We start from the raw sequence: 12,970 nt of genomic DNA, 5'->3' as shown, positions 1-12,970 counted from the left end.
TCATTACCTCAGTGTGACCTCTGACAATCCACATGACGTCTAGACATTGGTTCCCTCATCATCAGGGTAGGTGTCAGATCCCTAGGAGACACAGTTGCAGGTTGTGAGCTGCCAGATAAGTGTGCTGGGAACCAAACAGCAGCCATCTTCAAGAGCAGCAAGTGTTCTTAACCGCTGAGCCATCTCTCCAGCCCCCTCGTGTCTTTTTTAAACATGTGAATTTTAGTAGATATTCTCAAAGGGTGAGTTTTATATTTTCTTAGTAGATTTTTTTATTGAACTGCAATGAAGACGATACATTTTATGTATAAAGCTACACAATCATGGCTATTCATGACATGCACAGACCTCAGTGACAAGCAGAGGGACCAGGGATCAGAACAGGAGCAGAGCCCGGGTGGTGGCAGGAGGCAAGCAGCATTCTCTGAGCCTTCTTGAAGACTCAGAAGGAAACAAGATCTGTAGGGGAAAATAGGCATCAAATGATGGTGCCTAAACACAATAAAGGCTGTTTATGAAAAGCCCTCAGCCAATACTATACTGAATGGTGGGGGGGGGGGGTCTGAATCCTGGAATGAAACAGAATGTCCATGAGCAGCAATATCATTCACTACAGTACTTGAAGTTTTAGCCAGGAGAATAAGGCAAATAAAAGAAAGAGGATATCAAGCAGGGGAAGAAAAAGTCAAGCTGTCCCTAATTGCAAATGATATAATTCTATACTTAGAAAACCCTGAAGACACCACAGGGCTGGGGCCATGGCTGAGTGGTAGAGTGCTTGCCTACATTCATGAGGTCCTGGCTTCCATCCATAGCATCAAAATAAATTCCCACTGGAAGACTTTCACAGCTGACAGGCAAATTCAACAAAGTAGCAGGGCACAAAACCAACATTCAGGCCTCGGGAGCTCTTTTCTATACCAATAACAACCATCCAAAGTGAAAATACTGGCGTTGGTGATGTCCTCAGAGAGAATAAAATACCTAGGAATGAGCCTGACCAAAGCAGTGAAACACCTCTACAATGACAACCACAAAACACGGAAGAAACTGAAAAAGAAACCAGAAGATGGAAAGACTTTCCATATTCATGGACTGACAGATTTCCTATTATAAAAGGCCATGTTCCTGTCTTGTCTCTAGAGCTTTACAGATTCAGTGCAATCACCATCAAAATACTAATGACATTCTTCCCAGAAACAATCTGAAAAGTCACACAAAAGTACAAAAGACCTTAAATCACTCAAACAATCCTGTGCGTGCATGGGGTAGGAGGGGCAATGTTTGAAGTTTCACAAAACCCAACCCCAAATTATACTGTAGAGCCACAGTAACACAACAGTTTGGTATTGACTACCCATGGACACAAACTGATGGAACAGAATGGAATACTGTGAGGGCTAATATTCAACGTCCAATTGACCAGACTTAGACTCACCTAGAAAACAAATGACTATGTCTGTAACTGAAGTGGAAAGATCCTGAATATGGGTGGCATTCGTCCACAGGTTAGGGTCCTGGACTCAGTTTAAAAAAAAAAAAGCAGGAAGTGAGAGGTATACCAATATTCCTCTTTTGCTACGGGCTGTGGAGATGGTTCAGCTGGTAAAGAAACTTCTGCCCAGCAACAACACCTGAGTTCTGTCTTTCTGCCCCATATTGTTAATGGGAGAACTGATTCCTGTAAATGATTCTGCTGGCCACCACACACATGTGACTTGTGCACTCACACAAAAATAATAATAATGCAATAAAAATGTGGTTGATGCTTACTGGCTAGGATTCAGCCATTCTTTCTCCCATTGCTGTGTCGTCCGGGTCATGATGAACTGTGCACTTCAAATTGTGAGTTCAAATAAACCCTTTGCTGACGCATGTTTCATGCAGGACTTTAAAGGCGCTCCATGGAGGATGTTTGCTCTCCTTGTGCCTGGCCTAATTGTTGGTAAGATGCAGTCCAGCGATGTCTGTGGCTCAAGCTTGTCTTCATTGCTCTGTAGTAACCCCAGCTTTGAATTTTTGATGCTATTTTTACTTACATAAAGGAGGCTAGAAATCAGGACTGTGGCGCTAGGAGACAGCTCTTTATTCTCCTGGTAACAAATCCATCCTGATGGTGGGAGATCTAGTTCAGCCATGCTGCCTTGAGTCTTTTACTAGATAGTGCTTGGTTTTAGGAGGATTAGAGTGCTATCCAGATTATTTGTTGCTCAGCTCAAGTGAAAATACAAGCTGCTTCCTCCTGTGAAGGAAGAAAAAACAACCAATGACTTCCTTCCTGTCCTTGTTCAAACAGATTTTCTAAAAAGAAAACCTGGCACAGATCTCCTCTCAAATGCCTCATCAGGCCACATATTGTTTGTCTCAGCAAATAGCATTCAGTGACTCTAAAGACCAATAGCCCCTAGCTGCAATTTGGATCATAATTTCTGGAAGACAACCTTCTCATTTTTATCAAACAAGCAAAAAGTAATTTACCTGCAGGGCCTTCCTGGCAAACCTCTGTTCATCAGTGTTGTGATACCAACTCCCACCAGAGTCCCTCCCAATGCCAACAGTTGTCCTTTTTGGTCCCCTGTAAAACTAAGGATGCAAATCACAACTGTTCAATGTTTTCCATCACGAAAAGTAGAAAGCTGCTTGACCACTGCCCGACCCCTGCATTCTTTGTGTCAGACTCGGAGGAGCAGCTCACAGACACAGGAAGAATGAAGCCTTTCCACCAGCCCTTCAGAAATACCTCCTGGTACTGAAGGGCAATGGTGGGCACGGTGGGGGACATCAGATTCACTCTCATCCTGGGGTAACTTGTGTCACACTACGTAGATTTCTCTTTTCCCTGTGTTTAGAGATTGGGATAAATTGTTTTTTGTTCTACAAAACTAACTTTTTGAGCTTGAACACTTCCGAATTATGACCTTTGAACTGACACAGATTAAAAGTTCCAAGTAGAAAGCGTTTATATTGTCACAACTCCATTTTCTCCCTATATTCTCCCGACTTGCCGCTTAGACTATCTGCTTGTCAAGGCTTGTGAGACAGAACAGCACATGCCATCACCGTCAGTTCTCATCCTATACAGCCTCTGTGGACTGTAGATCAGTTAGACAGCAGACAGCAGCTGGACCAAAAGATGACAGATCAGCAGTTTTGAAACATGACTTATGTCTTAGTTAGGGTTTCTATTACTTTGGATAGACACCATAACCACTGCAAATCTTAAAAAGGAAAACATTTCATTGGGGCTGGCTTACAGTTTCAGAGGGTTAGTCCATTATCATCATGGCAGGACAGGGTAGCATGCAGGCAGACATGGTGCCGGAGAAGGCGCTGAGAGGTCTACATCTTGACCTTCAGGCAGCAGAAGGAGACTGTGTACTGGATGTAGCTTGAGCATATGAGACCTCAAAGCCCACCCCACAGTGATATGCTTCCTCCAAGAAGGCCACACCTCCTAATAGTGTCACTTGCTATGAGCCAAGCTTTCAAACACAAGAGTCTATGGGGGCCACACCTATTCAAATCACAGTCTACTCCCTAGTCCCCTTAGGCTTGCAGCCATAACATAATGCAAAATGCATTAAGTTCAACTTCAAAAGTCCTCCTGGTCTATCACATTCTCAACAATGCTTCAAAATTCAAAGTTCAAAGTCTCTTTTGAGATTCATATAACATCTTAACTGCAATTCCCTATAAAATCAAAATAAAAAAAAAAAAAACAGACCACATACTTTCAACGTATACTGGCACAGGGCATACATTACCATTCCAAAACGCAGGGAAGGGAGCATAGTGAGGAAAATGCTGGACCAAAACCCAGCTGGGCAAACTCCAAACTCTGCATCTTCATATCTGATATCAAAGCATCTTCACATCAACAAGTCCATTCAGCTTTGTTGTCTGTAGCACACATCTCTCTCTTAAGCTGGTTGCCCTCCCTGTTAGCAGCTCTTCTTGGCAGGTGTCACACAGCATTGGCATCTCCAACATCTCGGGATCTCAAAGGCAATCCAGGCTTCAACTTCACAGCTTCACATAGTGGCCTCTCTGGGCCTCCATTCACACACACACACACACACACACACACACACACACACACACACACACCTGGCCACAGAGGCTTTCTTTAGTCATGGAGGGAGATTCCATAACCCCAAAGCCAGAACCACGTAGCCAAAGCTGCCAAGTTATGCTGCTTGCTGAGATTAGAACATGGCCTCCTCATTCAATTACATCTTCATCAGCTTTCTTTTTAAGATGGTTTCCTTCGCTACCTGAGCCTGGCTGTCCTGGACTCTGTAGACCAGACCTCTGTCTCCAGAGTGCTGGGATTAAAGGCATGTACCACCATGTTTGGACTTAAGCTGTTCTTTAATTCCTTTTCACAATTTGGAAGCATAGCTGGATGTGATCTTGCCCTGAGGTCACCACTCCTTTTATCCCATTTCTTAATCTGTTTATCCCCTTGAACACAGGACTTAACTCCATTCTACTTCCTGGTGCCCCTTTCTCCTCAATCTCTACATTTTGTATTTTCTCTTGCTCAGCTTGCTCCTTTTCATTATCGATCTGCATAAGAGTAAACACTAGAGGCCATGGCTTGGGGGAAAGACAACCATGGGCCCATTGAAAGGATGCCATTTGGCTCAGCCAGGTGCTAGCCATCTACAGGCCAGTGTGGGTTCTCATGGCTTGAGCTGGTGGGAAAGACATCTATGAGCCCACCTCATGCCATTTGGCTCAGATGGGTGCTAGCCATCCACAGGTGGGTGCTGTTACCATGAGCAAATTGTGGTGGAGGAATGGGAGAGAAAAAGAAGCCAACTGGTTCACGTGGCGTGGAAAGAGGAGGAAGAAAAAAGTGAAGGCGGTGAGAAGTAGGCTGATGTGGGTGGCCTGCTTGCCACCCAGGGCCATGGTGCCGTCATAGTCCAGGTTGCTGCCAAGGGCCATGTCTGAGTCTGTGATCCTACTGCAGCCAGGACCTGTGTTGATGTCTGTGGCCCATGTTACCACCAAAGGCCACAAGGATGCCCAGTGTCTGGGCTGTCATCTGTGGCCATGTGGTGTCCTTGGGCATGCTGCCACGGGGGGGCGGGGGCATATGGATCTGAGTGGGCTGCACTGCCACCTAGTACCATGGTCACATCTGGGATAGAGCTGCAACTGAGAGCCATGTCTGCGTCCATGTCCTTACTGTTGCCAGGGTCTGAGTTAATGTCCTTGGCTCCTGTTATAACCAGAGGCAGTGGGTATGTCCAGTATCTGGCCTGCCACCTGAGGCCATGTTGGTGTCTAAGAGCCATGCTGCAGCTGTGGCATACTTATCTGAGTGGCCTGTGCTGTCATTGGGGCCATGGTGCTATCCTAGCTGCTGCTGAGGGCCATGTCTGGGTCTGTGGCCCTACAGCAGCCAAGGTCAGAATTCATTCTCATGGCTCCTGTTACCACTGATGGTCATGTGGATACCCAGGCACTGGTCAGTCACCTGAGACCATGTTCGTATCCAAGAGCCAAGCTACCACCAGGACCACACTGATCTGGGTGACCTGAGCTGCCACAGGGGCCAGGGTGGTGCCCAAGCTGGAGCTACTGCTGAGGGCCATGTCTGGTCCTGCTTCAGCTGGGGTCTGTGCTGATTCCTGTGACCTGTGTTACCACAGGGGGCCATAGGAACCATGTGCAATGAAATCCACTGGCCCCACCCTTCACTGGCCCTGGGAGGGCTGGTCCTGCTCCTCACTGGACACTGCCGCTGGAGGACTGGCCCCAACCCTCATGGGATAGGTAGCCCCAATGTCCCATGGCCCTCCAAACCCAGGAGATATGGCCCCACCATCACCATGGGCATGGGAGAACTGACGATGATGGCATGGGCATAGGAGGACTGGCTCTGCCCGGACTGACCAGCTTAGCTAACACGTAACTTAACTAACATCCAGGGCCTTGGGTTAGCCCACCCTAACATCTACCCTATCTATGACCCACTGAAGTGTGTGAAGGGACTGGCCCTATAGAATGACTCCGTGACTCTGGTAGCCAAGGGATATCCAAGAGGAGTTTTGGTAAGGGTCCAGTGATGATGGTGTGCTAGAAGCCAGAGAGGCCTTGAACCAGACCAATGACTCATTGCATTGAACATTTGCAAGTAAAGTTGATTGGACCAAAGGGTATATACTGTGCGACACAATTCAGCCCCCATTGTCACTAAGACAAATGAAGAGGTGTTGGAGAGTCAGGAAAGATGGGGGAGTGAAGAGGTTGTATGAGTTTTGTGGGTCTTTTGGGTTTTTTTTATGTTGTTTGTTTGTTTGTTTTAATATTCTTTTCAGGGGAGGTTGCTTCAAGGCTATCAGTAACTCCTTACAGCAAAGATGAGCAAATGAAAATAGGTGTGCCCACTTAACTGCCCAGTCAGCCTGGACTTTGAGCACCTCTCTAGTCTCCTTAATTTGTTTGCAGTTTGCCAACAATGTATATGGATTTGAGACATGGAGGTGAGAAATTTGTTTGTTTGAAGTAGTTTATAACCTCAGTAAACTTTGAATCTTGCTTTTCTTGACCAATAGTGTAGGGGAAATGTTAGCCATGCCCTCTTGGGGGCTGGCACAGGTGACACAGACCACGCACACTGGGGCATGGTCAGTGACATAGCAAGACCTTAAACATGAGGGTCACATTCAGACGGCTCTCTCTGTTCCATGGTTCGACTGGTGGTAGGGGACTGACTCCGTCTCGTGAATACTCTCCTATTAAATCATCTGCTCGTCAAACTTGGTCTGACTCCTTTGAGGTATGGCAAGATTAGCCATTTGGGCAAGAAACTGCTCTTGCCTGGACTGTTTGTTGCTGTATAAACTGTACATACAGGACCCACAACAAAGTGACTGCTGAACTTACAAAACAAGATGAACAGTCCTGAAGGGTTCCTGCTGAAATAGAGAAGTGTGCCAGACACATATAGTGGGAAATTACCAATACGGAGTCAGGTAGAAATATAAGGGTATTTAATAGGGAAAAGCCTTACTTACAGAGCAACCTAGCCAGCCGGCGTGGCAGCAGTCTGTCCAGCAAGTACAAAAGTGAAACCGAAAGAGAAACACAGTCCCCTGAAAGTCTTACTCTATGTCACCCCGACCACGCCCTCACAAGCATGGTCAGGCACACCTATAGCCAGCCCCTAAGTAGGCGTGGCTACAGCCTCCCCTACAGACACACTGTGGCCTATGGGCTGAAGATGGATGCCCCAACTTTACAGAGGAACTTTGGGTGACTGTCCAGGTAGTGATATGTCTCTGTCAATTCTAGAGTTTATGTATTATCCTTCTGTGGTCTTTTATGGAGTTGAAGACAGATAGTTATGGTTATAGTTTACTTCAGTTATTATAAAAGATAAGTTACCCTTCTTTTAATTTAGACAGAAGAGGAGATGATGGGGAATGTACTTCTGTGTATGTTTCTCTTATTGATTGCTGAATAAAGCACTGTTTGGCCAATGAAGAAGCAAGTTAGGAGTCAAGGAGGATTCTGGGAAATGTAGTAAAGAAATGTTGTGATCCAGGCAGGAAGTGACATAGCAGGGAGACTCATATATAAGCAAGGTCAAGAAGGAAGTAGTTCCTTTCTCTCTTCCTGCTCTCTGCTCTGCAGTCACCATGTGACCTAGGAAGAGGACACCAGCGGAAAGCATTCTCCATAAGATAAGTCTTATGATTATGGATGATAATTAAGACTGAGCTAGCAAGTAAGAAATCCTAGGGATTGGCCAGCAGCATTGTAACTTAATATAAGTCTCTCTGTGTTACTTGGGACCTTAACATGGTGGTGGGTGGAACTTGGGTGGCCTGGCAGAAAGCGCCCATGAGGTGGCAAGGCTTGGGTGGCTTTGTCAGAAAGACTTCTCATTACACCATAGTATCTGTCAACATCTGATCCCTTCCAGGGAGAGTTCTAGATAAAATACAGAAAGTTAAAAATTGTGATTCAATCTCTATGTTGCTCTTCTCCACCCAGGGGTGTGTGAGAGCCAGCCCAGAAACACCTTGACAGTCAGCCCCATCCGGGTTGATAGGCTTTCCTTCTCCATGATCCTTCCTCAAGTCTCAGAAATTCCCAATTCCCAATAGAATTGTCCTTTTTCTTAAATTTTATTTTTTCTCAATGAATACGATGAATGTAGATCATAGCTACATACACCCCTACGTGAGGGTACAAACAGCTGAAGAAAACTGACTGTCCCTCTTCTAGTGGCCATCAACTGCCAATAGCTCATGAGTCCATTCCCTGTTCATACTGGCATGTTTATGGCTTGATTTTGTGCGTGTCTTATGCTGACAATTGACTATAATGACTATAATGGCTCTGTCACATCCAGAAGACATTATTTCTAAGCATTCTTCTCCAGCCTCTGGCATAAGAATCTTTCAGTCTCCTCTTCTTCAAGGAGCATTGTTTTCCGCACTGGCTTGGTAATAGTGCTGCACATTTTCATACACATGAACTAAAACAGGCTTTCTTCCTCACTGAGCTGGATCGTGAGCTCATGATCCAGGAACCCATCACATCACAGGACTGTACACACGGTACATTTGTCAGCCCACATGTAAACAGCTGAGATACATTTCTTTTTAAATTAAGAATTTAGAGGAAAAGAGAGAAAAACCACATAAAGTTTCTTCCCTTGGCACTGGACAAAGAGGAAAGTTAGAGAAAACTGGGCACTTACGCCCCCCAAAATGAGTGCAAGTGGGAAAGGATAACTCTCTGTGGACTCTCACTCAGGAGACTATGCCTGGTACCAGAAACACCTTGGCACTCCTCTCATCAAGACATGTTAACTACTTTCGGCTCCTTGAATCTGGCCTCTGTGAGACTCTGCTGCAAGTAAGTCAAAGCAGCAGAAGCCATGAGACACAAGCTCTGCGACTGCCAGACCACGCTGCTTCTGCCCAGTCCCTTATTCTTGAGGAGCCCACCTATACCCCCATGGGAGAACTCTAGTGCCCCTGGGACTTCTGTGCCTCTGAAGCCACGTGCATAGGCTTCTGGCCAACAGCTCAACTGAGTTTCCAGTCAACAGACAGTGCCAGCTGCCAGGCACATACACAAGCCAACCTGGATATCCAGTTCCAACAGCCCAGCCACCATCTGACTGCAGCCTCATGGGAGACATTGAGTTCTGCCAGCCTGTTTCTATATCTGACTCTTGTGGCATAATAATTAATTTCAACCACTAAATTTGGGGGAGATATACCACAAAATTAATACTAACATGACCCATTATCTCTGGGGGTTACTATTCTAGAAAAACCTATGAATTCTGCTTCTCTATTCCCTAATCAAGCAATTGAGTCCTTTGTCAGTTTTCAAAGCAAGGGTGCAGACGAACCCAGTAGCTCACCACTCCTTTAGTCCATAAACCCAAACAAATTCTGGAGCCTGTACATGGATAACCCACCAAGATGAAAGGGGCTGCCCCCACTTAATGAAGGCAAGAAAGATAAAGCCTGTCTAAAATGAGAGCTATAATCATCAGAGGCTTCTGAAACATGATGTTTCCTAGGTACTGAACAAAGACTTGGTTACTAGAAAGGTTCAGAAATTCTTCTCCTCAGAAAGGAAATGAGGGGGGGAAAAAAAACCTTCACAGAAACATTGTGATTGAAGGCAACTCCACCCCCACACCGGGCTGCAATGCTGACTTCATCCCCTGCAACGGCGCTGTGACTAATTTCTGACAATTACTCCAAACTTCTGAATATTCCCCCCAGCCAAGACAGCAGTAGGAAACCTTTCCATATGGCCAAATCTTTCCACAGTCGGTAGTGTTTACAGGATTCGTAAATTAGACCTTTCACTTGTATAAAAGGAAAGAATTGCACATGGGACCATTTGTTCTTCCTCGTTTCGTTCCCTTCCATCTGAATCACGCAGTGTTCTTCGTGTGTTCCTGTCCCTGTCCAACAGCAAGGTGGAGGCTTCTTGGGCTGTGCCCTTGTTACCATTCAACCCTCAACACTCTGTGTTTGGCAAGATTAGCTTGGACTGAGTGGCACTTTTTAGAGGACTGTGCTGTCATCACAGGTCATTTTTCTTCCCAGCCTGGCATGCTAGACCAGGGTATTCTCAGGTCAGGAGCATCCAAAACAGAGCTCTGACTCTCCAAGTGGCTGCTGGTTGGCAGTTTCCTATGCCTGTCCTTGAAACCGAGAACTGTCCTTGGGTCATCCCCACCCCCACCCCCACCCCTACCCCCACATGAGAAATCTCGTTGAGAAGATAGGTTGGAAACTCAGAGAGGCCATGGCTTGCAAGCTGTAATCAGAGAAGCCACAAAGACATACCTAGGGTTACCACTGAGAGTACAAGTGGGAGAATGAGATGAGTAGCCCTTGAGCACACCCCTTCCCACCCATGCAACAACCAGAGCACTTCAACTTTCCCTTGGTTTGCATGTTTGGCTTGAAATATTTAATCTCCAGAAAAGATAATGTTTCTTCTACCAACTATTTGCATGCCCCTGCAGAACAGAATGAGGAGGAACTTTGGGGTCCAGGCCCTGTGGTCCTTAAGCCCCACCCTTTACTGATTCTCTATGACTGTCATCTCAGTTCTTCTGTAAGATGGAGGTAACAATGCCAACCCCACAGGCATAGAGGAGACCAGGTGAGATGTAATCTAATAACTGACTAATTCTAGTAGCTCAATCAACACTGAAATTCAGAGCTTTAAAGGGCTGGGGTTTTGTTTTGTTTTGTTTTTTTCGAAGTAGGTTATTGCATACAGAAATGGGCTTCATTGTGACATTTTCACACATTCATATCTTTATGGTTTGCTCCCATTGCTAGTGCCCCCACCCTCCCCATCTCACCTCCCAGAAAAGTTCTCTGCTCCACTCAAAGTATATACACCTTCCATTACCTTCTCTTATCCCCCCTGCTCCCTTTAGACCTAACTATCCCCACCCCAGTGGTCCCTTTCCACCTGCATGTCATATATATGATGCTCAGATTTAAGTTGGCTTTCTATGTATGAGAGGAATCCTGGTGTTTGAGTCTGACTTGTTTCATTTAACATAATGATATCCAGTTCCATCCACTTTCCTGCAAAAGTCATGATTTCATTTCTTTGCAGCTGAATAAAATTGTATTTTGCACGTTTTCCCTGTTTTCTTTATCCATTCATCTGTTTGATGGGCATGTGTAGTTATTATGAAGTGTGGCAATAAACATAGATGTATACATACATCTGTAGTATGCTAACTTAGACTTCTTTGTGTATTTACCCAGGAGTGGTATAGGTAGATCATTTAGTAGTTATAGTTTCAGTTTTTTTTTTTTTTTTTTTTTAGTAATCTCTACACTGATTTCCAAAGTGGCTACACAAATCTCCATTGACACAAGTAGTATATAAGGATATCTGTCTTCCCAGGTCCATACCAGCATTTGCTGTCATTTGTTTTCTTGATGATAGCCATTATGACTGGGGTGAGATGAACTTTCAATGAGATCTTAACTTGCATTTCTCTGATGGATAAGGATATTAAATACTTTTTCACATATTTATTGGCGTTTATATTTCTTTCTTGGAGAACTGTCTGCTTAATTCACTTATTGACTGAATGATTTGGATTTTGGGGGGTATTTAATTTTTTGGATACAACATTTTGTTTATAGATTCCATATATCAATTCCCTATTGGATAAGAGCTGGGAAAGATTTTTTTCCATTCTGTAGACTGGCTTTTCACTCAATTGATGGTTTATTTGCTGTCTGGGAGTTTCTTAATTTCAAGTGACCTATTTGTCAGTTCTTAGGATTATTTCCAGTTTATTAGAATCCTTTTTTAGGAAGTTATTGTCTATACCTAAACCTTCAAGTGTTTTCCCCTACCAGTTTCAGGGGGCTTCAGGTCTGTAGTAAGATCTTTGATCCATTTTATGTAGGGTAGGAGATATAGATCTAGTTTCACTACTGTTCCTGTGAATTTCCCCAGCACTATTTGCTGAAGAAGCTTTTCTCCCTATACACGTTTTTAACACTTTTCTTAACACTTATGGACTGTAAGTACAGGGCTGTATTTTGGGGTCCTCTATGCTTGCTCTATGTGTCTGTTTTTTATGCCAGTACTAGCCTGTTTTTGTTACTATAGATCCATTGTATAATTTGAGATCAGATACTGTGATGCCTCTAAGAATTGCTCTTTCCACTTAAGATTGCTTTGGGCATTTAGGTTCTTATGTACTTCCCATATGAATAAGATTTCTTTCCTGTTTCTGTGAAAAATATCATTGGAATTTTGGTAGGGTTGCATCAGGTCTGTAAATCACTTTCATAAATACTGCTGTCTTCATCAATTTAATTCTGCCAATCCATTAATATGGGAGTTCTTTCCATCTTCTGGTTCTTCTTCAATGTCTTTCTTCAGAGTTTTAAACTTTCTATTGTAAAGGTCTTTTACCTTCTTGCTTAGATTTGTTCTTTGGCTTTTTTTTTTTTTTTGTAAAGCTATTGTGGGTGGGATTCTCTTCTTCTCTTTCTTTCTCAGCATTTTCATTATTGATATATAAAGAGGCTACCGACTTTGTGTGTTGATACTGTATCCTGCTATTTTCTTAAAGTGCTTATCATGAATAAAAGTTTTATGGTGGAATCTTTGGGACATTTTTAGTATAATTTCTTTTTGTTGTTATATTCTTACCTGGTGATGACTTAATAGGATGACTTAGGCAATGGCCCTTCTCTTTATAATTTATGGAACAGTTTGAGGAGTGTCAGCATTGGGTCTTCTCTGAAGGTCTAGTAGGACACAGAAGTAAATTCATCAGGTCCTGGGCTAGTCTTTGCTGGTAGACTCTTCATTACTGGTGTGCTCGCTTTGAATCTGTTGACTTGTTTACATCCTCTTGATTTAATTTTGGCAGGTTATATGTGTTAGGAGTTTAACCTGTTTTACTAAGTTTTCCAACTTA

General features: G+C 44.1%; 1 long non-coding RNA gene across 1 annotated transcript; it reads left to right on the top strand.

The window, feature by feature from the left end:
- Positions 1-7,226: 7,226 nt before the first annotated feature.
- On the top strand, positions 7,227-12,651 carry LOC113834737. The gene is made up of 2 exons (XR_003483499.2): positions 7,227-7,281; positions 8,782-12,651. It is a non-coding gene; the product is annotated as an uncharacterized LOC113834737 (long non-coding RNA).
- Positions 12,652-12,970: the final 319 nt, after the last annotated feature.

The sequence above is a fragment of the Cricetulus griseus genome, chromosome 3, assembly GCF_003668045.3.
Source record: "Cricetulus griseus strain 17A/GY chromosome 3, alternate assembly CriGri-PICRH-1.0, whole genome shotgun sequence".
Lineage (NCBI taxonomy): Eukaryota > Metazoa > Chordata > Mammalia > Rodentia > Cricetidae > Cricetulus > Cricetulus griseus.
Note: the sequence above shows the minus strand (reverse complement) of the source record. Positions and strands in the feature narration are given on the sequence as shown.